The sequence below is a fragment of the Heterocephalus glaber genome, unplaced genomic scaffold (assembly GCF_053883595.1).
Source record: "Heterocephalus glaber isolate CG9 unplaced genomic scaffold, H.glaber_assembly_v1.0 deba00001600, whole genome shotgun sequence".
NCBI lineage: Eukaryota > Metazoa > Chordata > Mammalia > Rodentia > Bathyergidae > Heterocephalus > Heterocephalus glaber.
Window position 1 is genome coordinate 1,287,971 of NW_028258372.1, and position 26,352 is coordinate 1,314,322.

General features: G+C 44.4%; 1 long non-coding RNA gene across 4 annotated transcripts in view; it reads left to right on the plus strand.

The window, feature by feature from the left end:
• LOC101718928 (uncharacterized) overlaps nucleotides 1-25,521 on the plus strand; it is a 52,877-nt gene extending 27,356 nt beyond the window's left edge. Inside the window, exons 5-7 of one of the 4 annotated variants that reach the window (XR_015444462.1) lie at nucleotides 6,580-6,699; nucleotides 7,967-8,085; nucleotides 8,441-25,521. This is a non-coding gene — a long non-coding RNA (uncharacterized LOC101718928). The other 3 variants (XR_015444463.1, XR_015444461.1, XR_015444460.1) reach the window with 3 other exon arrangements.
• The last annotated feature ends 831 nt before the right edge of the window (nucleotides 25,522-26,352 follow it).

Consider the following 26,352-nt stretch of genomic DNA (forward strand, 5'->3'; position numbering starts at 1 on the left):
TTTTACTATACATCTGTTAGTTTCTTCAGATATTGAACGAGACTCTATCAATCATGCCTTTCTTCTATGATTAATGAAGAGTTTGAGGATTTGAAGGGAATATGGAAAAGGGCTCAGGCACCATATAAATCCAAGTCAGTTACAGCCCCTTGGGTTAAAAATTCCAGGGGGTTCATTCACACTGGCCCCACTTATGTGTGCCAGTGCCCAGTAATTCTCCCTCTTCCCCAGTTAGGTTTCCAGATCATTATGCTGGGAGAAGTGAGAACTTCCCTTGAGGAAACACAGAAACACTACTCTCCACTCCCGCCCCAACCGCAGACTCAGGGAATCTCAGAGAATCTCTGCAAGGGACATAAAAGTCATTTAGTGCAGCTGGCAGTATATTCCCTCGATAAGCAGACAAGTGGGAATATAAAATAAAAGTGCAGTTAATTCTCCATTATTTGGATGTAGATTCCTCACAGACACAGTGAAAGATATGTGCGTTTGGAGGTGGCGATTAGGTCTCTTTTTATCTTTTCCTTCTCCGAGCTAAATAGTTACAAATCATTCCGGCGCTCCTTAGAGGACTGATTGCAAACTTTTGAAATCACATACATTGAAGGCACCTTCGTCTAACTATGTGGATGCTGGCTTCCTTTTCATTCCAGAAACTTTGGGCCATTCCCCATTCAGGAAGGACTGACTGCATCTGAAATAGGATGACAGAGGAATTACTCTCACTGATATTACCCTTCAGCTACATCCCAGCACCGAGAGACTCTGCTAACTGCTATTGCCATAATGACTAGCAATCACGGTACAATCACTGAAATGAATTAAATTATTAATTTCAATAGCACCCCATGGTGCATTTATAAATTCCACCATCTGGGGAACATAAATATGGAGGTCCACATTCTAAACTTGGAGGCGTGGTGCTGAGCGCCAAGGGCTGCATCTTTGAAGGCAGTAAAGATTTTTCAAGATACTATATGTGGAGCAGCAAGCTGTGCATTTCAGAGAAGGCTCTGTCCCTGGATCTCCATGAGCATTACCATTTATTTAAGGCTCCCATCTCCCTCATTTTTAACCAGTTCTTATTGATAGAACCAATGTACAAAAAAAAAATCTTTGTTTAGGAAGGATACAGGATGGGAAATAAAATACAACTCTGAGCAGAACTACTTTGTCACTGGCTCCCTTTCCTCTTCGTTGAATTTCCTTTCATCCCCTCCCAAAGTCCCTCCTCTTATTGAGTAGCCTCAAATATGCAAATCTCTGTGTTAATAAGTATGTGAAACTGAGACAGCTATTCTTGGGTTTTGAGTGTTTTCAAAATCTGTCTAAAACTCCAAGATAATTGTTCCTAAACCAGAGGGGATGCAGGGACTAAGGGGGAATGACTTACTCCTATGAAAGAGATTTAGCTCTCCATCCTATGTGGAACCATTTGGCCAGATGTTGGGGTTCAGTCTGCCTTCTCTGTTTGCCATCTGTGACATCCCCAAGGACTGGCACGAGAGGGGTACTTCTAAAGAGCATATGTAAATGACTTCCCCGGAGCCCTGCAGAGCACGGAAGGCCAGCTTCTTCTGCGTGTGGATTGCCAACTCAGAGCCACGTGACAGCCCAGCCCTGGGTGGGCAGCTACACCTCCTATCCACAGCAGCTAGACTGTGAATGCAAGTGCTCACTGGCAATACACAGGAGAAGTGCAGAGCTTTCTGCAGGACAAATAATTCTAGAACCCGGGCATGGGTATGTAGCTCTTGATCTTGTTCTGTGTTGCCAGGACTTTGGTGCAATTTCGTGTTTTTGAGCTGGGGATGATTATTTGTCTTAGTTAGCTTTCCTCTCTCTGGAACAAAATACCTGACACCCACAGTTTAAAGGAAGAGAGGTTTAGGTTGGCTCATGGTTTTGGGGGATTCAGTCCCTGTTCAGCTGGCTCCAAGGGAGAAATTTCATGGAGGAATGATGTTGCAGAGGAAAGCTGCTCACATCATGGCAGCCAGGAAGCAGAGAGAGAGAAGGGGGAAGTTAGGGGTGAGCACATGTCCTTCCAGGTCATTCCCCTAAGTGACCCACCTCCAAACAGCACATGTAGCCAGGAACACATCAATGGATCGATCCACTGAAGGATATACCACCCCCATGATCCAAACACCTTCCCCAAAACCCATCTCCGAACACATGAGACTTTTGGGGTTCAGTCTAGATGTAAATCATAACATTACTGAGCTGCAGAATTGCTCCTCTCAGGGCCTTTACATGTGCACATTGAATTGGATACAGTTAAGTTGACCCAGTAATTTCATGTAGGCTCTAAGCCAATGGATCTGCAGCTGAGACTGGGGGAACACCTCCCTCTCCTCAACACCTCCACCCCACCCCTTGCCACTACTAGCTGCTGCTGGTCATTGGCCATTCAATGACAGATAGCTCAGGTTTGTGAGGTTATTGGAAAGTATTTGGGGGTAGGATGTTTCCAGCAACTCTCATTCAGGTGTAGTCCCAGTGGAGACAAACGTCAGAGTAGCTTGAGATACGGTGTTCTGGAACTTTGGGAATGGGTAGTCTGATTAGAATTTCACTTCTTCCCTGATTCAGATGCCATTCTTGTAACTTAACCAGATTAACTTGTTATTAATTGTGTTAGGAGAAGAGAATAAATAGAACCTGCAAACACAGTGCATTTAAATGAAACTTCTGATCTTCATGGCAAAGTCCTTGCCTACAGCTTCCCTTTCCCTCCCAGGCTCAGAAACACAAGTGTACACGGAATTTGAGGAGCTGGCCCTCTCGGGACTCCCTTGTCCTGAGCTTATTAATGACAATGAAGGACCCAAAAATCAGTGATTTATGGAATTTAGCCACGGTTCTCCCCAGCCTCTCAGGGAGTTAGTAGACTGGAATAATTACAGACTAAATAGTGATGATAAGGAGGAAATGTACTGTAGTTGGAGTTAGTGGGCTGAGAAAACAAATGTTGCCGGTCTCAGGAGAATCTGTTTGCTGTTACAAAGGAGACGACTAGAAGCCGAGAGACCTTGCTCTGATCTACAGAGCTCAGCAGCAGGGAAAGACTGTAAAGTTATCACAGAAAACACGAGTTGACAAACACAAGACCCTTCCACATCCTGCTCTCTGCTCAGCCACCCATTGGCCACCAGCAGACAAAGATTTCCATGCTGTTGTTGGGGAATCAGTGTGACTATGCTTCAGAGCTCAGATTTGCTTCTCACACAAAGGCAGGAGAAAACTTCTCTTACACAAAAGAATAGAGAAACTTCCGGTTTGGAAGCAAGCTGGGGTTGTTCAATGTGAGCCAGTCAAACAGCAGCTCTTAGTAACTGTGGGGCTTCTTTTCAGAGCCTGCTTAGGGCTTGCCCTAAATGACTAGCAGTGCTGCATTTGTAAGCTGAATCCCTCTGAGGCCCAGGTCAAGGCTGGCCCAAGGCCACTGCAGAAGGCCCAGGTACACAGGAGCCCACCCGGTAAGCATGGCTTCCTGCCGGAGACAATGCCTCTCTCTCACGTCTCCTTGAATCGCTCTACCTGGGTAGATAACATTGTGTGACACTGCCCTGCAGCAAATAAAGGGAAAGAAGAGAACTGGCATTTCTTCTTGAGATGAAAACATACGGTGTCACTAAGGGGAGTGGGGGGAAGAATGCCTGGGAAGATGCTAAACTGTGCTGGTTATGCCTTCAAGGACAAGTAGAATAACAGAGAAGATGTTTTCTCACTTCTTGGGCAATATCTAAACAGCCTTCACCCCGGGAAGGGAGAATGCTTGTCTGAGTCTAGCATGCCGGTTCTGAATCATCTCAGCATTTCCATTTAAAAGTAACTGCATACTCAGGCAACCCCTTTTCAGGTAAATTTTTCTTTAGAATAGCGTTGGATGGCCAATTTAATTGATTCCCAGGACTACAGTTTAGAGAAACAATAAAGCTCTAAGGAGAATCATGGAAGGAAATCTATGTAAAATCTAAAGAATTCACCATCCGATCTGTTGTAGTATGGCCACAGGAAGGTATGCACAAATTGGCAGACATCACAATAAGATCTTCAGAGGACTCACTTGGCTTTTCATACCTTTTCTTTCCCTAAATTCTCCATGAGGGAGGCAGCCTCAGACCTTGCTTGATCAGGGAAGCTTTCTGAAGAGGTCTGCAAGAGACTGGTTTCTGCAAGAAGGATTTTGGGGGCACCAGAACCCATAGCAACTGGATCTGCTGTGATACAGCTGTGAGGCATTCTGCTCTTCTCCACCCAGGTGTACTTGGTGGGACTCCCCTGAAGGAGAAGGGCTCCAGATGTCATCACCTTCAGGGCTACCTCTAAGACTCCCAGGAAATTAAATGCTACAGTCTTCCGGGAGCCTCCCGAAGCAGAGACAGAGGGATCTGTGCCATTTTCAAGCCAGTACAGCTCCCTAGCTTCCAAGGTTTTGAGCTCATCAGCCTAAGTACCTCCATGGTGAGTCCCAAGACCTCAGGTCTTCCAGTGAGGGCTCTTGGTGTAGAAGATGTGCTAGGATTGAGAAATCGCCCCTAGAACTCTACTACCCTTCTACTCCACCTCCGTTCATGAACTTAGTAAGTTTTATGATTTTGAGAAAGATGGCCACATTTGTGCCTGGGTGGGGAAGATGGCTGCAAGTGTGTCTGTCACCTGATGTGGAGTTTGTGAACGGAAACAAAATTTCATTGAACGCTTTTGTTTGAGAATTGGTTTGTGAACAGTGTCCGTGAACTGAGGTCTTACTGTAATTGCACCTAGAGCCTGATTCTTAGCTTTCTCTGCCCTTTGACTAGAAGGGTCAAGTCTATATGAATCCAAGTTGGCCATTTAGCTTCACATTTACCTTATGCTGGTGATTAATTAACCTCAGCTTTGCATCGTCTTTCTTCGGTGAATCAGTGCTACTGTAACAGGGACCATCTGATTTCATTATCCTTATAGTTATTACTTTCCTACACCTCTCAAACACTGAGAGCTTATACCTCTATTTCATCCCTTCCCAATTCACCACCAGTGAGAATTTTTGTTTTGTTTTGTTTTTTTCCTGGTACCAGGGATCAAACTCTGGACCTTGCACTTGCAGGGCAGGCGTGGTACCACTCAGCTACATCCCTGGCCCCAGTGAGAATTTTAATAACTGTCCCACTAGAGCATTTCAGGGGCTATCAGAACTGCACCCAACAACTCGGGTGGTTGCCAGCTGGCCAGTAAATGACCCACCTGCTTCTAACTCTCTTTTAGGGTCTCAGTTCTTAGACCACTTCTGGCATGAATCCCCTTTAGTCATGTTCCTGAGAGAATCTGGTGAGATAAAGATTTGCATTCAGGTAGTTTATTAGAAATTGCTTTGGGCACCGATGTCTGAAAAGGAAGGAAGAGGCATCCAAGCAGAAGCACCTGGCTGTGATGCCGTCGTGACAGAGGCCTTGGGCGGCCTCATGAGATGCTCTGGAGAAAGGCATGGACCGTGACAGTTATTCCAGACTGTGATGTGGGCTCATACTCCCACATCAACCAGCCATTGGACACAGCTGCCCCGGGGATGGGAATAACCTTGAGTAGGAGGCACACTTCAGCTTAGGGTGAATCGCAAAGGGAACTGTTGATAACCACACCCTGGCAGAGGGACACGGTGCCATGGTGGCAGTGCTCGCCAGGTGGGTTCTCAGCTCCACCTTAGCAGAGCTGCACTGGCTCTTCTTGCCTTAGCTGACTTCTGACTTCCCTGACATAAGCTACTTGCCGGCCTGCTGTCTAACGAGCTGAGTCCGGATTGTGTTCATATCCATAAACATGTACATATGTATACATTTTGGGTAAATCAAGCTGAATTTAGGCAAATTTCAAGGACACCAAAACTGTATTTGCAGAAAGAAAAAAAAGAGAGATCAAGATGGTTCCTTAGGCCTCGTGCGCCATTCTAGAGGACGATGCTGCAGCATGGACCCTGACCAGAGGTCCCTCCATGTGCTGCTGTGATCCTGGGAAGGCCTGAGAGAGAGAGGACAGCGGGGAGCTGTGGGAAAGTGGAGGGGGGCGCAAGCAGCTTATTTGGCCCTAGATATGAAATACACCACCAAGGTGAGCCCTGGGGGAACACTTCCACTTTGGTTTCCAGGGGTGAGGACACAGAAATAAAGAATCGGACAGCAGTGTTTCCCAAGCAGCTTGTTAAAAGTACTCATTCTCTATGGCTTAAACACTAAGTGTCCTCACGTAGGGGTCTTGGTCCCTAATAAAGCAATGACCAGAGGGGAGTTTTTGGAAGATGATGGATCACATGAGTGCTAAGCTCATCAGTGGATTAGTGCATCAAGGTGTTCGTTGCTGAACGTGCCATTAGGAGGCAGGGCCTGCTGGGAAGGGTGGGTCCCTGGGGTGTGAGCTGGAAGGTGCACGCTTGTCCCCTCCTCTTTCCCTCTCTTTCTGCTTCTTGCCACCCGAAGTGAGCAGCTTTCTTCCACCACACCCTTCGCTATCATGTTTCTGCAGCTGCCTATTACACTGAAATCTCGAAAGCATGAACCAAAATAACCTTTTTCTCCTTTACATCGTGTCTGTCAGGTGTTTTTGCCCCAGCAATGGAAAGGTGACTGCTATACTATTCCAGGACCCACTTTGGACATACTGAATGGTGGTCAAGGGACTGGAATTTTGTCATCGGTAGCTGTGCCTGCTTTGTGGGTGAGTCTGATGGAATCTGAAGGGGAAGCACTTCCCTCTGATCATGATGTTGGCGTGGTTGTTCTGGGCTCATTGCAGGGCCCGTGGCTGCCACCTAAGGAATCCTTGACTGTGGCAAGTAAGACTTTCAGTGCACTGGAAAGACAAGTTGTTTGTAGGAAAGAAGGCTGCTTCTGCCCTTAAAAACTTCAGTGGAGTTTGGTCAATGCCCTTTGCAGGAATGGGGCACTGAGTCTTACAGAAGAGCCTTGTCACAACCTGCAGGTTTGTTCACTTTGTTCAGTGACAAGGGGCTGCTGCGGGGAGAGGGAGGAGGCAGACGGTGACCTCGCCCCTCTGTACACAGAGGGGTGTTCAGACCTGAGCCTCTGAGCTGCTAGCTGATGCTTTCTGGACCCAGGACTCTGCTCAGGCTAAGACCCTAGAGAGTGCTAGTTGAGGAGACAATGGCCACCAGGCATTTATCTCATGAGGCATCTCTCAAAATTGTCAAAACACGGCCACTAAGTGTGATTCTGCAGTAGCACAATGCCAAGAGAAATTTGGATTAAAACACTTCCCCCAAATGCTCAGATATTTGAAAATTGGTAAAGACTGAATAGCCTGATAGATTTCTCCACTTTTACTTTTTAAGTGAATTATATAATGTCTATCACATGAAGAGTTAGTGAATCCTAGAACTTAGATTTTTATGGCTTACAGACAACAGACTCTTAAGTCAATAAACAAAATAACAGATTGAAGAAGATTCCTTCTCAGGATCTTGTTTAGCTCTGGCCCTACCAGCTACTTTTGATTCCCCCCTGCCTGGCCCCTCAAAACAGGAAGCAAAAAGAGGATCTGGCCTGTCCTGGGGCAGTAATCGAGGATGGGAAGGTGGATTCTGTAGACATCCAGGAAGTAGGAATATCTGTTTCCAACCTGTGATAGCCCCAGTATCAAGACAGAATACTCATCTCACCCTCTGGTGACAGGAGACACCGTAGGCTACATTGGGGAGGGTGGATAATGTCGTGGAAGAGTTACAGAGACTGGGCAAGAAATTGTTAATTTTTGCTAATGTCCTAATTCTTTCTAGAATGAAAGACCACAGTTTCCTTTAAGGTGAATAGCTGGATCAAAGGAAATTTCTAGTCTTAGATTTTGAAAAATCTCCACACTGATTTCCATAGTGGTTCTACTAGCTTACATTCTTACCAACAATGCACAAGGGTTCCCTTTCCCCTCAGCCTTGTCAACATTTGTTATTTGATTTCTTTTTTTGTAGGGAGGGGGTGTACCAGGAATTGAACTCAGGACCTTGTGCTTGCCAGGCAGGTGCGGTGCCACTGAGCTAAATTCCCAGATCTGTTATTTGATTTCTTGATGATGACCACTCTTTCTGGGGTAAGATGGGATATCAGTGTTGTTTTAATTTGCATTTTTCTCATGGCCAGCAATGTAGAGCGTTTCTTGAGAGCATAATGTTAAGTGAAATAAATCAGACACACAAGCTTAAATAGCACATGGCTTCTCTTATATGAGAAACTCAAATTACAAATAAAAGATAAACAATAGGAAGTAGAGAGACAGATCTTTCTCAGATGGGAAAGGGATCAGGAGATGAAGGGAGGGGCCAGAGGACGAGGGGATGAGAAAAGAAACTAAGATGTGTTCTGTACGTGTGCCACTTCCGCACAAGGGAGGGAAACATTATGCACTGCAAACATGTACTAATAAAAATTCAAAAATGTTTTCACAGATATTCAAAAAAATAAAATTTGTACGGCAAAAAGGAAGCCACAGTTCCAAACGCTGCAACCCAGCTGTTTTCAGTCCTCACCTAGAATGGTCTCAGAGCTGCTGAGCCTTTTGGGTCGTCCAGATGTTGTTCGTGCCCCAAAGGCTCGGGTTCTAGAAGTTTGGTCTGCGATGTAACAGTATTGAGATGAGATGAGATCTTTAAGAGCTGGGAGGTGATAGACCATGAACTGACTTGTGTAGTTTTTTCAAGACTGAGTGAGTGAGCTCTCTCCGGACTGGACTAGGTCTTGCAGGAGTGAGTTAGACCTCACAGGACTAGATCCGCTACCACAAGAGTGGGTTGGCATAAGCAGGTCAGCCATGTGCTGATTTGCAGTCACCTGCTTCCCTTTCTGCTTTCCTGCCATGGTGAAGCCCTCACCAGAAGCTGACAGACTCTGGTACTATGCTCCTAGGCTTTCCTACCTCCACAAGTGTGAGCCAAAATAAACTTCTTTCCTGTTTAAGTGGCCCAGTTTGTGGTGTTGTGTCACAGCAATACAAAATGAACTAAGCATCTGTGGGAGGCTGATATCTGTTGAAGTTGAGACTGGATACTCAGCGGAAGTTTATTTCTCAGTATTATGCAAGTCATTCCCAGTCCCTGTGTTGCTGAGCTTCCCATTACTGTAACAAATACTTAAGATAATGAGCTGCTAAAGAGCAAAGGTTTATTTTGGCTCATGGCTTTGGAGGACTCAGTTCTATCCTGGTTGGCCCCACTGCTTTTGAGCCTGTAGCGAGTCACGGTGACAGGGAAGCAAATGAGGTAGCAATGCCACTCATCCTGTGGTCAGAGTACAAGAAAACGAGGAAGGTGGGGCTGAGCTCCCAATTTTGCCTTCCAGGGCACTGGGCCCCACCTCTTAAAATTTCTACCCCCCCCCCCCAAGAGTGCCAAGCTGAGAACCAACTCTTCAGTACACTGGTCTTTGGGGAACGTTCCATACCCAGCATCCACAGAGGTACAAATGTCAAGAACTGGAGCAGACTGTGGGGTGTCCTTGGAGTGGTGCTGTCACTTTATCCCAAGGTCCTCCTGGACTTTGATCTAGGTCCCCTGGCTCTGCCCACTTCCTTTTCTTTGATACCATCCTTTCATCTGTGTAAATTATTCCATGCCTTTCTAATTTCTACCCCATCAAGCTTAAAATACTCAGCCTGCCATACTGGAAGACTCACCTGCCCCAACTTAGTTTGACTGGGTGACATTCCTGTCCTCTCACATGCTGGTCCTGCTTGTCTAACACAGCTTACGTTGAGGATATTGCTCATGCTGCTTTTCTGATCATAAATGTCCTTTCTTTAGCTCCATCTAATATCTATCCTTTCTGTAGGTCCTACACAAAATCTACATTTTTTTGGTGAAGACCTCTGACTTTTCCAAGGTACTCATGTCTCTGCTCTCTGGAGTCCAGTCCGATGGGATCTAGAGGCACATCAACACAAACTGACCCTGGCGTACCTACTGTTTCATGTTTGCATGGTACTTGCATTGTTTCTGCCTTAAAAAAAGACTCTTTAAGGAAGAGAGCCAAATCTATGGTGGCAGCCACGCAGCCCATTCTTGTTGAACACCGGCTGAAGGCACTATTAGGGACTTTGCTGGATTCAACTTTTTTGAGGACTGTTGAAGGATTGGGTCCTTCCATGCCCCACTGTGGTTGTGGATGCACTGTAGAACTTCATCAGTATCAGGTTGCTGTAGGTCCTCCAAGAATTTAGCTCTGTCCGAGGACATGACAAGAGGTACAATAAAAAATGTGGTGAATGATGCTGCCAGTGCCATCCGACAAAAAAGATCATAAAAACACTGTGGTGTCTTCATCCACCTTATTCACCAGATAGGGTGCCCTGCAACTTCTGGCTCTTCCTCAAAGTCAAAATGACCACGAAGACAGTTATGGTTTATATGCAGGTGTCCACCGAAAGCTTCATATGCTCATAGTTGAGGCTTTTAGGAGATGACTGGATCATAGTCGGAGTGACACTCACCAGGGGATTGGTCCACTGATGAGTTTATGGCTGAATGTGACGTTGGGAGAGGCCCAACATCACATCACATCAAGGTGATGTTGGGATGTTGGCCTGGAAGGCTCTGTCTTCCAGCTCCTCCCTTCACGCTCTCTGGGCGTCCCCAATGCCATGCCCTGAAGGATTCTCCTCCATCATACCCCTCTGCCATGCCGTCCTGCCTTGGAGCCTGCTGGCTATGGACTAAAACATGAGCTAAAATAAACCTTTCTTCCTTTCAGTTATGGTATTGGCTATTTTGTCCCAGCAATGAGAAAATTAACTAAATGGTCCGAATCAATTCAGGACATGGAGGCAGCTGCAACAGTGAAACTATAGACAATCACAGGAGGACTTTGGACACTGCTTCAGAAAGTGGCAAGAATGATGGGATATGTGCATTTGAAACAAGAGGGAGTTTTTTGAGCGGGATTAATGGCAACTTGCCTTTTACTGTAATATAGTTTTAAAAAGTAAATATTCACTGTATTTTGTGCTCACGCCTCATATGCTCTTCTCTGGTGAGGCAGTCAGGATTGACTGCGAAAAAGAAACCACCCAAAGTCTCAGTGGGGCTCACAGCTGCTAGGATTGAACTTGGCCCACACCAGGAGTCTTGCCGAGCTGGGTCACTCCAGCATACCCACCCCAAGCCTTCGTGCTCTTCCGTACCAGAAAGCACATTGACAACAAGCCTGTTTAAAGTGGGCTAAGGCAGGGGAGATTCTTAGAAACTGCTTGTGGGTGTAGACACCATGCTGTTTGACTGGAGAGGTATTCTGTTCTTAACAAACCAGCAGCCGTAGGCTTTTCTGGGCTCCAGGTGAAGAGGTGATTTCCTTCTCTGATGCAGTGTTCATAATTGGCTGTCTGTTAGTCAAGGTGATGAGAAAACAATGCTAATGAGGTCAGGGTTCAGCACCCTCGTGGGTCAGTCAGGGATCTTTTGTTCTTTGGCCAAAGTCCACGTCCTCCAATGTGCCCCTTGCTATGATGACAACAGAGCCTAGCAGAGAGTGAGAGAATGCAGATGGCCCTCGAAATCCGGTTTTTCTTACTGTAAAAGCAACTCCAAGTTCACGTCTTTTTGTCAACAAACTCATCTCCGGGATGAAGGACAACCTGTCAGGAAATCATAGAGGAGACAGAAGGAGTGACTCCTCCATGCTGTCAGGAGGCTGAAGCTCCAGGATCACTGGCTGCAGCTGGACATCAGCTTGGACATTCGTGCTAGTGGCAGCAGGATAATCACTGCCCACAGTACTTGTCAATTTCTTAGTAGGCAAAGGCCAACATTTTCTCGGTGATGGTGTAAGAAGTAAAATAGATTGGTTTGAATTTTATGCCTTCTTCCTCCTGCCCACCTCCTTCTCCTTTACTCCTTCTTTTCCTCCTCCTTCTCCTTCTCCATCAACACTGTCTTTGAGAAATCTTAGTGAGGAATAAAACGTCCATGGACAGAAAAAGAACATGGATCTGAGTATTCCTACAAGTAAGATCTCAGCCCTGGAGTGAGTTGGATCTGGCTTTTTATCACAATTTATGATTCCCCCATGCTATATGTCATTTCCTCAAAAATTATCCTCTCTTTTGTAATGCTGAGTGGCAATATTAATTAGAGAAGGTCCTACAATAGCATGTCGGGAAAACCATGAGGTATGATGGAAAAATACAGTGAATATTTAAATTTTAAACATTTATTCCAGTAAAATACATATTGTCATTAATTCTCCCCAAGTTCTCTCCCTTGCTTTGAACACACTTATCCCACCTTGCCACTTTCTGAAACAGTTCTGGAAGTCCTCTTTCATGAGTGTCTTTAGTTACACTGTTGTAGCTATCTTGATTTCCTGAATTGATTCAAAATGTTTACTTTTCATGGTCATTTTGAGTTTGAGGAAGAACCAGAAGTCACACAGTGCCAGATCCATGAATAAAATGGATGAGGACACAGCATAATGTTTTTACCAGACTGCCTTTCCATTGGCTGGCACTCGACAGCAGCATTCACTGTTTTGTTTTGGTTTTTTTTTGTACCAGGGATCGAACTCGGGTCCTTGGGCTTGCAAGGCAGGCAGCAGAACCACTGAGCTAAATCCCTAGCCCTATTCACTGTGTTTTTGACCTTACCTTTTAAAGACATGGAAGTGGACTCCTCATAGGGATGTTGGGAGAATTAGGTCATTGTATGTGAAGTTGGGCAGATCTAGTGTGGTTCTAGCATATTTTAAGTGTTTCCCATAATGAGCCGAGCTCCTAAGAGATTGCATGCATTTCTGGTCAATTTCCCCATTTAGCACATGTGGAGACCATCCATTGCTAAGCTTTCATTAGTAGGTGCTGCTAATTCCTTCATGTTGGTCCTTTTGTGGTCAAAGCATCTCCACCATCCCTAACTTAGGGCAACCTTTCCTATAAGGCTTCCTTTTTGAGACCCCTATACAATGTGTAACCTGTTGGGACTGGCTTCTTTCACTCAACATAAGGCCTTTGAGATATTTCCATGTTGTGTATTAATAGTTCATCCCTTTTCATGGCTCAGTAGCGTTCCATTGCTTACATATGAATATAGGATAGCTTATCATTTTACTTGTTGAAGAACATTTGACTTGTTTCTAGTTTTGAAGATTATGAATAATGCTGCTCTAACTATTCCTATACATGTTGGTATGTGACGTTAATCTCTCATTTTTCTAGGGTAAAGAGCTAAGAGTGGGTCTACTGTGCCACTTTTAAGTCTATTAAAAATTGCCACTTTTCCACAGTGTCTGTCTAATTTTGCATTCCCTCTAGCAGTGTATGAGAGTTCCAGTTGCTCCATATCCTCCCTAACACTCGATACTGTTGTCATTTTAGCCATTCCAATATAAGTAGTGGTATTTCACAGTGGCTTAATTTGCATTTCCCTCATAGTTAAGGATGTTGAGTACTTTTCACATCTTTACCATGTGTATCTTTGGTGAAGTTTTCAAATATTTCATTTATTTACTTAATTGGATGATTTGTTTTCTTACTGGTGAGTTTTGAGAATTCTTTATGTATTCTAGATACTAATGCTTGGTCAAATATGTGATTTGCAAAGATTCTTTCCCAGTCTATAGCTTGACTTTTTATTTTCTCCATCACAGGATTTTATAAGCACTAATGAGTTTACACAGTAAGTTCTTTGAAAAATAAACTTCTGTGATCATATATATACATAGATAGATAGATAGATAGATAGATAGATAGATAGATAGATAGATATAGAGAGAGATACAATGGGTATTATACATACATGTGTATTTATAGAAAAATCTGAATTTAAATCTTGGTCCACTTACCCATTCACTCCTTTGCTGTGGACTAACCCATTACCTTCCACATCTGTAAACTATAGATAGTAATAATACCACACAGGGTTGCTAGGAAAAGTAAATGAGATAATGCATATCCCAGTGCCTGAACATTTTAAATGTTCTATAAATGCTAAGATTATATTCAAATTAAAATATCATGTCACCTGCAAGCCTTTGCTTAAGCTGCTCTTTCTGTTTGGACTGATCTTTGGCCCATACCCCAAACTCTTCACCCCTGGTTCCCATGAATTTGCCCCTGCCTTGGGACAAATCCTACTCAGAGGACATCTCCAATGGGACCAGGTGCCCCATGCTGCCACTCCTGTTGCGCCCTTAGGCTTCTGTCACAGTCTATAAGGTCAGGAAATGGCGAGCAACTTCAGGGCACAGATCCTGTCTTCATTTGCTTCAGATACTGCCCATCTGTGTTTGATGAATGAATGCAGGGATATTTGCATGAATGCCTGAATGAACAAATGAATGGATGAATGAATGAATGAATCTCCTGCTTTGTTTAGGAGCTCCAACTGGATTTTTCCTTTGAGCATTGCCACATTCAGTCCCTTAAAGACAGCCTTAAGTGGCACAAATGGATGTCTATGATTGATACCAGGACCCTGCCTGCAGTCAGCCAAACCCACAGTGCATCTTTGACAAGTTGGATGCCGAATGGAGAAACTTGAATGCTTTGCATCTATTTACTTTTACCACATGCCATAAAAATTAAAAATACATTGTACCACAAATGCAGTATTTAGTGTCTCACTTTAATTACATTCAAGTGTGTTGCTAAATAGTCTTGAGAAAACCTTAATGACCAGCTGTTCTACCCTTTTCCCATATGTCAGAGATGGTTTCTGAAATCACATTCTGGGACGGTAAGGTTGTATAATTAGACAGTGTATAGTTAACACTTCTAGATTTTCCCCTTAAACTGTGGACCCTTTACACTAACGTATTGTGTGATTCTGCCAGTTTGGCACAATCTGATTAAATGACATGCCAAACAGCCGCCGAGATATGCAAACTCCATCCGACGTGTTATGATTGCATCATTATCTCCTCATAGCTTCTTCATCATTAGGACTGTATGCTTTGGTGTGTGTGTGTGTGTGCATGCTATGCAATATTCAGAATGTATGGCTGACAAATAAACTTGGTAAAGAGGGCTGTAAATTTTTAATATTCCCTTCATAATGCCATTTATCTCATTAGAATTAACTGTGCAAGTGGCTGATGCACCGTTTCGAACAAAGAGCTATCACTCAAATATACAGCAACCATTTAAGGAAACAAAACAAAACTAAAATTCCCCATGGTTGTTAACAGGGGACAATATTTTACTTAGTTCTGCTGCGGGGGAAGGGGATTTTAGCTATCCCCAAACCGGATCTGAGAAATAAACAAAGTTGAATTTAGACAAACAATTGATTATTGTGAAAAGAAGTCATTAGTCCTTTGCAGTTGCTCCACACTGAGCTTAATGAGTTGTTTTGAAAACACAGTGATAATTTGTTTGATTCAATTTGGCTAATTCTTTGATTTTTGAGTATAGACAGAGACCAAAAATACTAACATAAAATAAGGAAAGGGGAAAATTCTATCAACTAGATAATATTTTTTGGTTGTCTCCTCCTTCCCCTCATAAAGAAAATGTCCTTCGTGTTGTCCCAAATCACAAGTCAAAAATGCAACTCTGATTTCTGATAACTGCCCATATAAATATGAGACCAAGTCACAGCTCAAGCTTTCTTGAGACCCTAACACATCAAATTCATTTTTACAAAAGGCTAAGAGATGGCTTCCCTCTTCTGATAAGACCGATTTACAACACTTTCCTCCTCTGTGCTTGAATTTGCAGTGACTTATTTAGATGTAAGCACTGACAGCTGTAATCATGTTTTAAATCTTGCTTTGTATCCTTGGCTATAATGTTGTTCAATTAATATTCAGAATAATGGAAGCAACGTGCCATTTTGAAAAAACACTTGAATACAATCCAACGCCTTGGAAAACTGACTCTCCAGAGGATTAATCAGCATTTAAAACTTGCATTAATAAAAATCTGATCTTCTGCCACGTGACACACAATACTTTTCGTTTTAAAACATTTTCGTTTAATAATATGCCACTCTTTGTCCTGATTTTTAAAGGGATTTAAAAATTGAGCTCCTTCGGAGCACTTCTGCCCTGCTCCTCACATAGAAGCGGAGGTCTGCAGTTTAAAGATGGCCGTTTGCGTGGTGCACTACGTTATATTTCCATCACTCAACTCAAGGGCGATAGTAGATTGCACCTTGGTTCTTAACATTTCCTTTTGTTTCTCCAATTTATATCCAAAGAGTTTTCAATTTTTCTTCAACTATTCCAAAGCCCAGTTATACAAACCCAATATTTGAGCGCAACAGACCTACAACTTTTTAAAATAATACAAAATGATCCACGGTAATAGGATCTTTTCTCATAAATGGTAACCAACAATTTTAATGATCAGTGGTTCTTGTTTTTGTTTGTAAATAATCATAAGTAACTCTGAGTTATTAACAAGTAAACAAGGATTTGCGTTCTCAATTTAAAGTGATGGAAAACAAACCAGAGAAAAGCGGACTGAAGACTTTTCCGGTTTATGGCTAAATGGGAATGAAATAGAAATGGACAAGAAAGATGATTGTGGAAGCAGAATAGAAAAAAAAATTGCTTTCTTATCCTAGTAACTCACTCTTGTATGACCAGAAAGAAGGCAAGCCAAGGGTTGCCTCTGTCTTTTCTCTCCCCTTAGAAGGGCCGATTTCTCCTAGCCCTGAAGCCCAGGCCACCAGGAGAGAGAAAGATCTCCTCTGCAGCACTGAGCATGGCTAGGAAGGATTTATTCCTTCCCTTGCATGGCTTTGGGAAATCAGCTTCCTAAGAGAGGAGCCACATGATCATTCTTAGTTCCCAGGCTTGAGCAGAGAGCACCGTGGAGCTGGTTCTTAGCCTGGCAGGGCCTCATCAGGATTTCCTAGCATTCCTAGAAGACGGAAATGGTCTCTTAAGCTACAGAAAGCCTTATCTGCTCCGGGGTGCTGGGTTCTGCATCAGGGGCCCAGCTCACATGGCCCACCTTTCCAGCAACGGGAGCCCTGTTCTTCCTCTTTTGATCTCCTGGAAGTCTGCTTCTGAGACAGCCTGAGGGGAGTCCAGGAGGGCAGGCGAGGCCCTACGGAGGGAGCAGAGGTGGGCTAAGCAGGCCTGGGAAGGGCACAGCTGCTGGCTGTGATTGGGAGCTGAGCAGGGACAGGGCGGATGGCCCTGGGGAACACAAGCGTTGATGGGAAACAGGACCTGACAGTCAGGTCCTCACACGCACACAAACTCCACCAGTGAGAAAGCTCGAGAAACCCAATGGAGCCCCGGCATGTGCAGGCCTGGGGGAGCTCCCTGAGGAAACCATGGTGGCCACGTGTTCTTACCACAAAAGGTGCGTGTCAGTGGAGACAGTGGGAGGTGGCTGGGACCAAAAGACTTCGAGGGCCACTGGTCCTGACTCTGACAGGGAAGCATCTCAGGTCTACAAAGTCTCCTCCTCAGACCGCTAGGGTTCAGGTGTGGTCTCCATGTCCCCCAAGGGTTCCTGGGGGTTAAAGTCTCCTCGGTCCCCAGGAGGCACTGCTGGGAGAGGTGAAACCTTGCAGATGGGGGACAAGGAAGGTCCCTAGGTCAATGGGGACAGAGGTAGTTCACGTGTGACCCCTGAAGCTCTTGTGGGAGGACTGTTCACTATAAAAGGATCACGCCCTTATTTTCTCTGCTTCTGCTCCGGATGAGGCAGCTGGCTCTGGTACCCACCCCGCCGTCACCATCCACCAGCACGAGCTCCTCACAGAATGGAATCAAGGTGGGTCCCGTGCCTGCCAAGCTCCAAAACAGTGAGTGAAACATTTGCTTTCCATAAAGTCCGTTGCCTCTACTGTTTTGTTATAGTAATGCAAAGCTGAGTAATGCACACCTATTCCTAAAACTCAGCTCAGATCAAGTCAGTTCCTTGCTTCCAAACTTACTTGGTTTCTCCCAGCCCATTAAAGAAACCTCAAAGCTTTAGCATTACCCACAGTACCTTCTCCATGTGACCTGGCTCGCCCCCAGGCAGCACCTACTGCTTTCCTCCTTCTGTCCCCTTGCGCCTTGCTGTGATGTCAGAACAGCCTGGCCATCTTTCCTTAAATGTAAAAGGCTGTTCCTGACTCTGCTCTTGCAGAATCTGCTCGATTGCCCCTTGGCTGCAGGGAGAACTCCTACTGACCCCACAGTGCCCAGCACAAGTGCAACTTCTGTGCTGTGGGTCTTCCTGAACTCTCAGGTGCTCTCCCTTCCTCCCACTTTCTCCACCCTACATTCACCCAGGAAGAATGAGCTGCACCTACAGCTGGGCTCCCTCACTACATAGCACCTATCATGTAAGTCTTTTGGTTCTCCCACAAAATTCCGTTCCACAATATTTGGATGAATACGTCCACTTATTATGTCATAAAACTCTGGCAAAGTCAAAATGTAAGCATTTATGCACATATACATGTACGTATATTAACATATATTTCTCTTTTTCCTCTACCAGACTATCAAATGCAAGGTTGTAATGATTTTTTCTGATCTCAAAAATAAAATTGGAACCTAATTAGACTGATTTCTTGGTTTAGACTGCTGTTGTCGAAACTTTTGGCTTTCCTGGGCTGCACTGAGTGAAGAGGAATTATCTTTAGACAAATACAAAATATAAAATTAATGTATATAAGTAACAAAACTTCCTTTATTTTTAATATTTTTATTACAACCTTTAAAAGGGCGGGACAACACAAACAAAACTAGTGTGCTGTGTGACCCTGTTTTTATGAAACTAATGCATCAGTATCTGGTTCAGTGGAAGTGGTTGCCCAAGTTCAATAATTAAACAAGAAGACTTAGCTGTGTGCTTAATGACAATAAATGCCTGTCTTCGCAGGAACACACATGGAGGGAGGTTGGAACACTGTCATTTGTAGTCGTTGAGCCGTACTCACCAAGCTGCACAGCCTCCTGTGAAGTCTGAGGATTTGCGTGGGCTGATTGCGCGTCGTGCGGCATTCGCAGGCTGGCAGGAGACGAAGCTGGCCCCACACTGCCTTCCCCTACACGGCCTTCCATTGCCGCCTTGCAGTCCGTGCTATGCCCCACACAATTGGGTCACAAAATATATCAGTAAAAATATTCATAATAATGTTAAAAGTTTAGGATCTTGTGGGGCCGCCTCCTCAGCTATTCAGGGATGTGTGCAGCTTCGGGCCAAGGACTGAACATGCCTTGCTTAGATTGTATCTAGTAAAACACTGCCTGTAAAGAGCAGAGTTTAAATTATGGGTCTTGGAAAAGTATTTGATGTGATTTAATGTAAGCATGCATAGGTTGTATTGGAGGAATGATAAAAAGTTTCCTGTACTATGTTGCGGGGTAAGAACAGTGATGGAGAAGTGCAAAGGTAGAAGAGAGGGTTGTACCTGTCAATATTTTCCACCCGTGTAGTTCTGAAGCCTTGTTAATGATGCTAGGAATCTTCTAGATCAGGTGCTTGCAGACCATGTCTAGTGCAAAAGCTGCGGTCTTTGTATCAGTAACCTTGACCCAAGAGCAGCCCCTCACCTTGTCTATGCTTGCTTTCCTGCCACAACGGCAGAGGTGAGGAGTTGCAACAGAAACTGTACAACCTACAAAACTAAAAATGCTTACTACCTGGCTCATGGTAGAACACATTTGCTAATGCTAGATCTGAAGTTTCATTTTGTTTTGAGCAGCCTGTTTGTCTGGTAACAGGTGAGTGGATAAGGAAAATGTGGTATTTACACAATGGAACGCTACCATAAAGAAAGATAAGCTTGAGTCATTTGTAGGAAAATGGATGCATCTTGATACCATTATGTTAAGTGACATAAATGAGACACACAAGCTTAAATATCACATGGTTTTTCTTATCTAAGAAACCCAGAGTAAAAATAAAGAGTAAAATAAAGGATAGACAGTAGGAAGTAGGGGGATAGGTCTTCTGCAAAAAGGAAGGGGACTAAGAAATGAGGGGTAAGGAGATAAAAAAGAATTGAGATGTGTAATGTACATGTTCCAACTCCTCATGAGGAATGTAAACATTATGTACTGCAAAGCTGCACTAATAGAAATAAAAATAAAAAATGCAGATGCTGGTGTCCCATCTTAGCCTATTATTATCCAAAGGAATAAATAATGGTCATGTGTAGTCTTAAGAAGCTCCCAAGTGATTCTGATTATAAACCCCTGATTTTTTTCATGAGTTATCCATAATTCATAATAAGCCAACTGTCACAGCACAGGGAATGACCCTCTAAAGGAAGTACTCTGTTTTTCTTATCTTTGCATCCAGAACACTTAACATGGCACCCAACAAGTCTGGACGTCAATAGTCCTTTTTCTGAGTGAATGACAGTAAGTGGGCAAAATGAGGCTGCGTGGACTGCAGATCCAAGTAGAATGGACTCAAAACCACAAGAGACAGCAAGCGCCCTCTCAGGCCCTGGATGTGTGCCCTGTTACCTTCTACTGAGATTTCTCCCTTTCTTTCAACAGCAACTCAACCTAGAAAAATACAAATGCCACTGATTTTCTATGAGTCTGAAATTTTAAAGAAATTTCCAAGAGTGTCAAATGATGCATGTCTCGGTTTGCAAAAGCATGGTCATATTCTCATTGCTTGGGACATGCAGGGGAAAAAAATTCAGCTCATCGTGAGAAATGGTGCAGATGGTATATTTGGCATCACCAGACCGTGTAGACCAGAGATGCATTTATTTACATGACTTTATTTGCATTGTGACCATTTATCCGGGCCCTTGCCCACATTTAACCTTTAAAGGGGTCAAGAGGGAGTGAAGCGTTTTGCCCTTGGGATTGGATGGAGCGAGTCCCCTGGAGGGGAGAATGTTTACATTTCCTTCTACCTGCAAAATATTCATTCCTTACAGCATCAGAAAACATTTGGTTATGTTATCTCGTGGATCCAGGAGGAGTGCGGAGCGTGCCAAATTTAAGAGCTTTTGCCAAATGCCATAGTCTGCATGATGTGGGCAGAGCACGCTAGTGGAACGGGAGTTAACTGGGAGGAGATTCAGCCCTTGCCTCAGAAGCGAAGAATCCTTTAGTCATTTCCAACTGGGATCGTGCCGTCCACCTTTGGTGATGAGAGGTCTTTGTTTTGTGCAGAAATGCTGGGCTGTGGGCAAGGCCGCGACTGACTGCTATGCTGACTCCTTTGGGCCCAGGAGCATGAGCTCTGAAAGCTACAAGTGGTTTTAGATGCCCCTCCCCACCCCAGGACTTGGAGATGCTGAGAAACAGCATGATGCCTTAGAAAAAGTCAAGGTCCCAGAGCTGAGCTGTCCCTGGAGTTCTACATGATGTGGGAACAAGCTACTTCATCTCTCGGAGCTTTGGATTCCTCGTCTTTCAACGGGGATAGTCCCAGGCTTGCTGAGACAAATGTACTATGGATGGGAGGTGTCCCGAGAATCCACGTGTCAATGTCTTTTGAGGTGGGCAGTTTGGGAAGGAACTGGGATTCAATGAGGTCATGCAGTGCAGTCCCTATGGTGGCATCAGTGGCTTTGGAAGAAGGGGACAAGAGAGCCAATCTGGCATGGGTCTTGCCGTGGATGCCCTGTGCCACCTCTCCCGAGAGTACCTAGGGCAGCAAGGGCCTCGCCAGAAGTGCCTTCTCCCCCAAGGCCCTCAGAACTGTGAGCTTAAGAACTGTTCCTCCATAAACTACCTGGTTTGTGGTATTCAGTTATCACACCCGAAAGCAGACAAAGTCAAACTGGATAATCCATACAGAGCATTTGGCCTGGTAACTGGTAAAGAGTGAGCTTTCAACTAGAGTGGGTTTTTAAAATCATGTATGATTATTATTGCATCATTATCATTGGTACACGTATCTTGGTCAATGCATATGGTGGTTGAGAAAATCCACCAACCGATGCTAAGGTGTTCTGTGAATATGCAGAGCTGGGTGGATGTGAGGAATGATAATTTCAGAGGGAAGGAGAAGTAATTACTCATCATGAGCATCTGGGAAAGCCCACTTCAACAGGACGCTTTGGCTTAGAGCCCCTACCCTGTGTGACCGGAGAGACCAGTGTTCATTTCTCAGCCCTGAGAGACCAGTGTGCACCGTGGTGAGCCGGGACACTGACAGTGGAGGGCGGCAATGAGGATACCGGGAGGAGGATCCCATGCATGGCCAGGCTGGGCTTCCCACTGGGAACGGGGTCCTCACAGAAGGTGTGCATGGGAGCCACCTCCTAGCACTGTGTGCAGGCAGAGCCATTCCTTGGTTTGTGGGAAACGATGTTCCCTCAAATGGCCAGTTAGCCTAATGGTGTCATCTGACAGGTGTTCATGGTTTTACATCATACCTAGACCCAGTTGCTTCATGAAGGAGGCTGAGGCAGGAGGATGGCAAGACTGTCTCAAAAATGAAAAAGGCCTGGGTATGTAGCTCAGTGCAATGGTCCTAGGTTCAATCCCATTACTGGGGAGAAAAAAACAGACAGAGAGGAAAAATTCTTGCACAGTGTCCTCTATCAGTTTTTCATGAAAAGTCTTAAAATCAGTTGAAAGAAATCCCAGATGCTCAAAGTGACAGCCATTCGTCATGACAATGGTGTCTGAGAAACTCGGGTGTCACATCTTCCTCGGTGGGTGGGCCATGGTGATGAGCGGGGCCTGGTTCTCCCCACCTGAAACACTCACCTGTGCCAGTCAGCTCAGGAGGAAGACGAGTTAATCAGCACCACCTGGCTGGCCTCTTTCCACACCTCCCCTGCCTAGTTCTGGGCACATAACAGGTATTCAATAAAAATGTAAGACTAATATGATAGATGATGCTTGTAAAGCACTAGAGGCCGGGCCTTGCTAGAAGTGCTTTATACACATTTGTTCATTTTATCCTTACAATAAGCTAAGGAGTATTAACATTCTTCTCACATGCTTTGGAGGTGAGGAAAGGAGCCTGTGAGAACCTGAGTGACTTCTTCAAGGTCACATAGCTGGACGTGGCAGAGCCAGAAAGCCAGCCCAGGCCACTGACTCAACGCCCCTGAACCGTGAGCCTGGGAAGCAGCTCGAGCTGCAGCTTCCTGCTCCTTCTAGAGTGCTGTCCTCAGAAAAGCGCCTAGCAGTGAGCCAGCCCATTCCAACTCTCATTTCCTGAACATGGTCCTGAATCTCCCCTGGGTTCCATGGAATCACAGCCACATAGAACGGGTGTCCCCCTGCAGAGGTGCCCACTGCAGGACCCAGGGGAAGCTCCACTGGGCAGTGCCTGCAGCCTGGACAGGGAGTGAATCACAGCCAGACTCTTGTCACCTGATCACATCTCAGTGCTTGATATTTCCACATCTCAGCTCCCAGAAGTAATGGATGTGGAAAATCATGCCAAGATGGAGAAACTCTCTTTACCTCTGAGCCTGTTATAGCATTTCCTGCAAAGCAGACCCATGAGGGATAGCATGACAGTCACCATGCCCGGGAGGCTGCTGGGCATGGGGTACGTGGAGCTGGCTGGCTGAGGAGGGCTGATTTGCAGTGGACCCAGGAGCACCATCAGGGGGCACTGTACTGAGGACCAGGATGGTCTCCACCAGCTGGAGGGTGGGAGAGACAGGAAAGGGGAGAGGTCAGCCTGAGAGAGGGAAGCATGGAGCACACAGGGCTGGAGGGGAGGGAGACAACAGAAGACACCCCAGGACAGGTGATGCCAGGCTCAGGAAGGGCACTTGGCTGTCAGGGGAGAGGGAGGAGTGCCCTGTGAGCAGAATGAGCACCCCCAGTCTAGGCTACAGGTTCTTCAGTGATGGAGGAAAAGTCAAGCTGGCAAAACAAGTCTGCCCCTTAGCTCCCATTTCCTTGCTCTGGACTAATGTGGACACTCCTTCTTGCTTTCTGTCCATACTGATTTCAATCTTCATTTCTCTCCTTCTCCTTTTTTTATGCTACCTTTTACAAAATAAGATGTTAAATATTTTAAATAAAGAGCCATAGGACTTCACAGAACTAGAGAAAACAATCCAAAAATTCGTTTGGAACCAGAAGAGACCTAGAATAGCAAAAGCAATTCTAGGCAACAGAGACATGGCTGGGGGTATCACAATTGCCAACTTTAAACTATACAACAAAGCTATTGTGATAAAAACAGCATGGTACTGGCAAAGAAACAGACCCGAGGATCAGTGGAATAGATTAGAAGATGCAGAAACAACTTCAGACATACTCAGCCATCTCATCTTTGACAAAGGAGCCAACCACTCTCATTGGAAGAAAGATAGACTATTTAATAAATGGTGTTGGAAAAACTGGATTTCAATCTGCCAAAGATTAAAACTAGATCCATATCTATCACCATGTACTAAACTAAGATTGAAGTGGATTAAAGATCTAAATATTATAACAGAAACACTAAACTTTCTGGAAGATAAGTTAGGTAGAACGCTTGAAGACGTTTGCATAGGAAAAGACTTTATGAACAAAACCTCAGTAGCATGGGAACTAGCACAAAGAATCAACAACTGGGATCTCATCATATTAAAAAGCATCTGCACTGCAAGAGAAACCACCAACAGAGCTAAGAGACAACCTACAATACGGAAAAAAAATTTTAGCAGCTGTACTCAGACAAAGGACTACTATCTAGAATATATAAAGAATTGAAAAAAATCAGACCCTCAAAATTCAAAGACACAATTCAAAAGTGGGCATCTGAACTGAACAGACATTTCTCAGACAAAGAATTAAGAGCAGCAAATAAATATATGAAAAGATGTTCAACATCACTGGTCATTCCAGAGATGCAGATGAAAACAATGCTGAGATTCCACCTCACACTAGAAAGAATGGCTGCTATCAAGAAATGAACCAATAACAAATGCTGGTGGGGGTGTGGGGAGAAAGGAACCCTTCTCCATTGTTGGTGGGAGTACAGACTGGTGCAACCACTGTGGAAATCAGTGTGGAGATACCTTAAAGAACTAGGAGTAGAGGTCCCATTTGACCCAGCTTTTCCACTGCTGGGGATCTTCCCCAAAGAATTAAAAGAATCATACCACAGCGATATATGTGCACCTATGTTTATAGCGGCACAGTTTGTAATAGCTAAAGCTTGGAAACAGCCCAAGTGCCCATCAACTGGAAACTGGATAAAGATGTGGTTTTTTTCATAAAATGGAGTACTACTCAGCCATAAAGAATGAGAAACTAGAGACATTTATAGCTAAATGGATGGATATTGAGGCCATACTCTTAAGTGAAATAAATAGGACACACGTGTAAATACTGAATAGTTTCTCTAGTGTGAGAAACTGAAAGTGTAAATAAGGATTAAAACGATTAAAATAAATAATTGATAATTTGAAATAGGAAGAAAATGTCCAAAGGGGTAGGGGAAGTGGAAGGGGAAAAAAGGAAAGGAAAAATTATGAAAAAAGAAAAAAATGGAAACAAAGTCTATGTAAATAGGGAAGGGTGGAGGGAGTGAAGGGTCCATAGGTAATGGGGAAAAAATAAGAACCAAGATTCATCATGTACAGGTACAAGCACCCAATAATAAATATAAATGTATTGTGTACCTAAAATGTACCAATAAAAGAATAATTTTTAAAAAGAGCCATAGATTTCATAGAATGAAACCATTTTTGTCTCGCTTTTGTCAATACCAGTGCTGTAGTTTGAACAACCAAGATCATTTGTGGTAAAGAAAAAAGACAGCGAAGAGTAGAGTCAAATCACAAGTGAAGCACATGGACAAACCAAGCAGTAGGTGGTGCTGACACTGGGATTTAGGGTAGCCAGACTGAGTCTAGGACCATCGGCCCAGCCTGTGTCCTTTCTTCCAGGCCAGTTGGTAAGATCACAATGAACCATTGGTGGTGATGGAAATTTCTGACCACATTGAACTTAATATTTATTAAATGAGTCTCGAAGACAAGATAAAGTTAAGTCAGGGAGATATAGAAGAAGTCTTAGACATCACCGAGGAAAAGTGCAATCGAGCAACCCCAAAACACAAACCCCTGAAAGAACCCAGTTCCTCTTGCAGTGCAGTTCCTCTTCAGTGTAGCCCTCACTGAAAGGGAGTCATGATGATTGTGCACCATACATTAAGAGAGGCATTTAGGTCACAGTGTTCTCTAAGAAACTTATCCTCTTTTAAAAACAGAGCATTTGAGGCCAAAAGAAACAGAGGACTATGTGAAAGTCACACCTTGTGAGTGGTGATCAGGAAACCCCTGCTCTGACTTGGTTCTGGGCAGGATAGGATGGAAGGAAGACGTGTCACTACACTGGACTCTACCATGAGGCAGAAGGCCATGGCTTGGTTAGTTATTTCTAGCTATACATCTGCTAAAAATTGCTGGCTGCAATTTCAGGCAGGGGGTCTGAGTTCCAGGCAAAGGCAGAGTTGGTAGGAAGTTCCATAAGCTTACTGGCA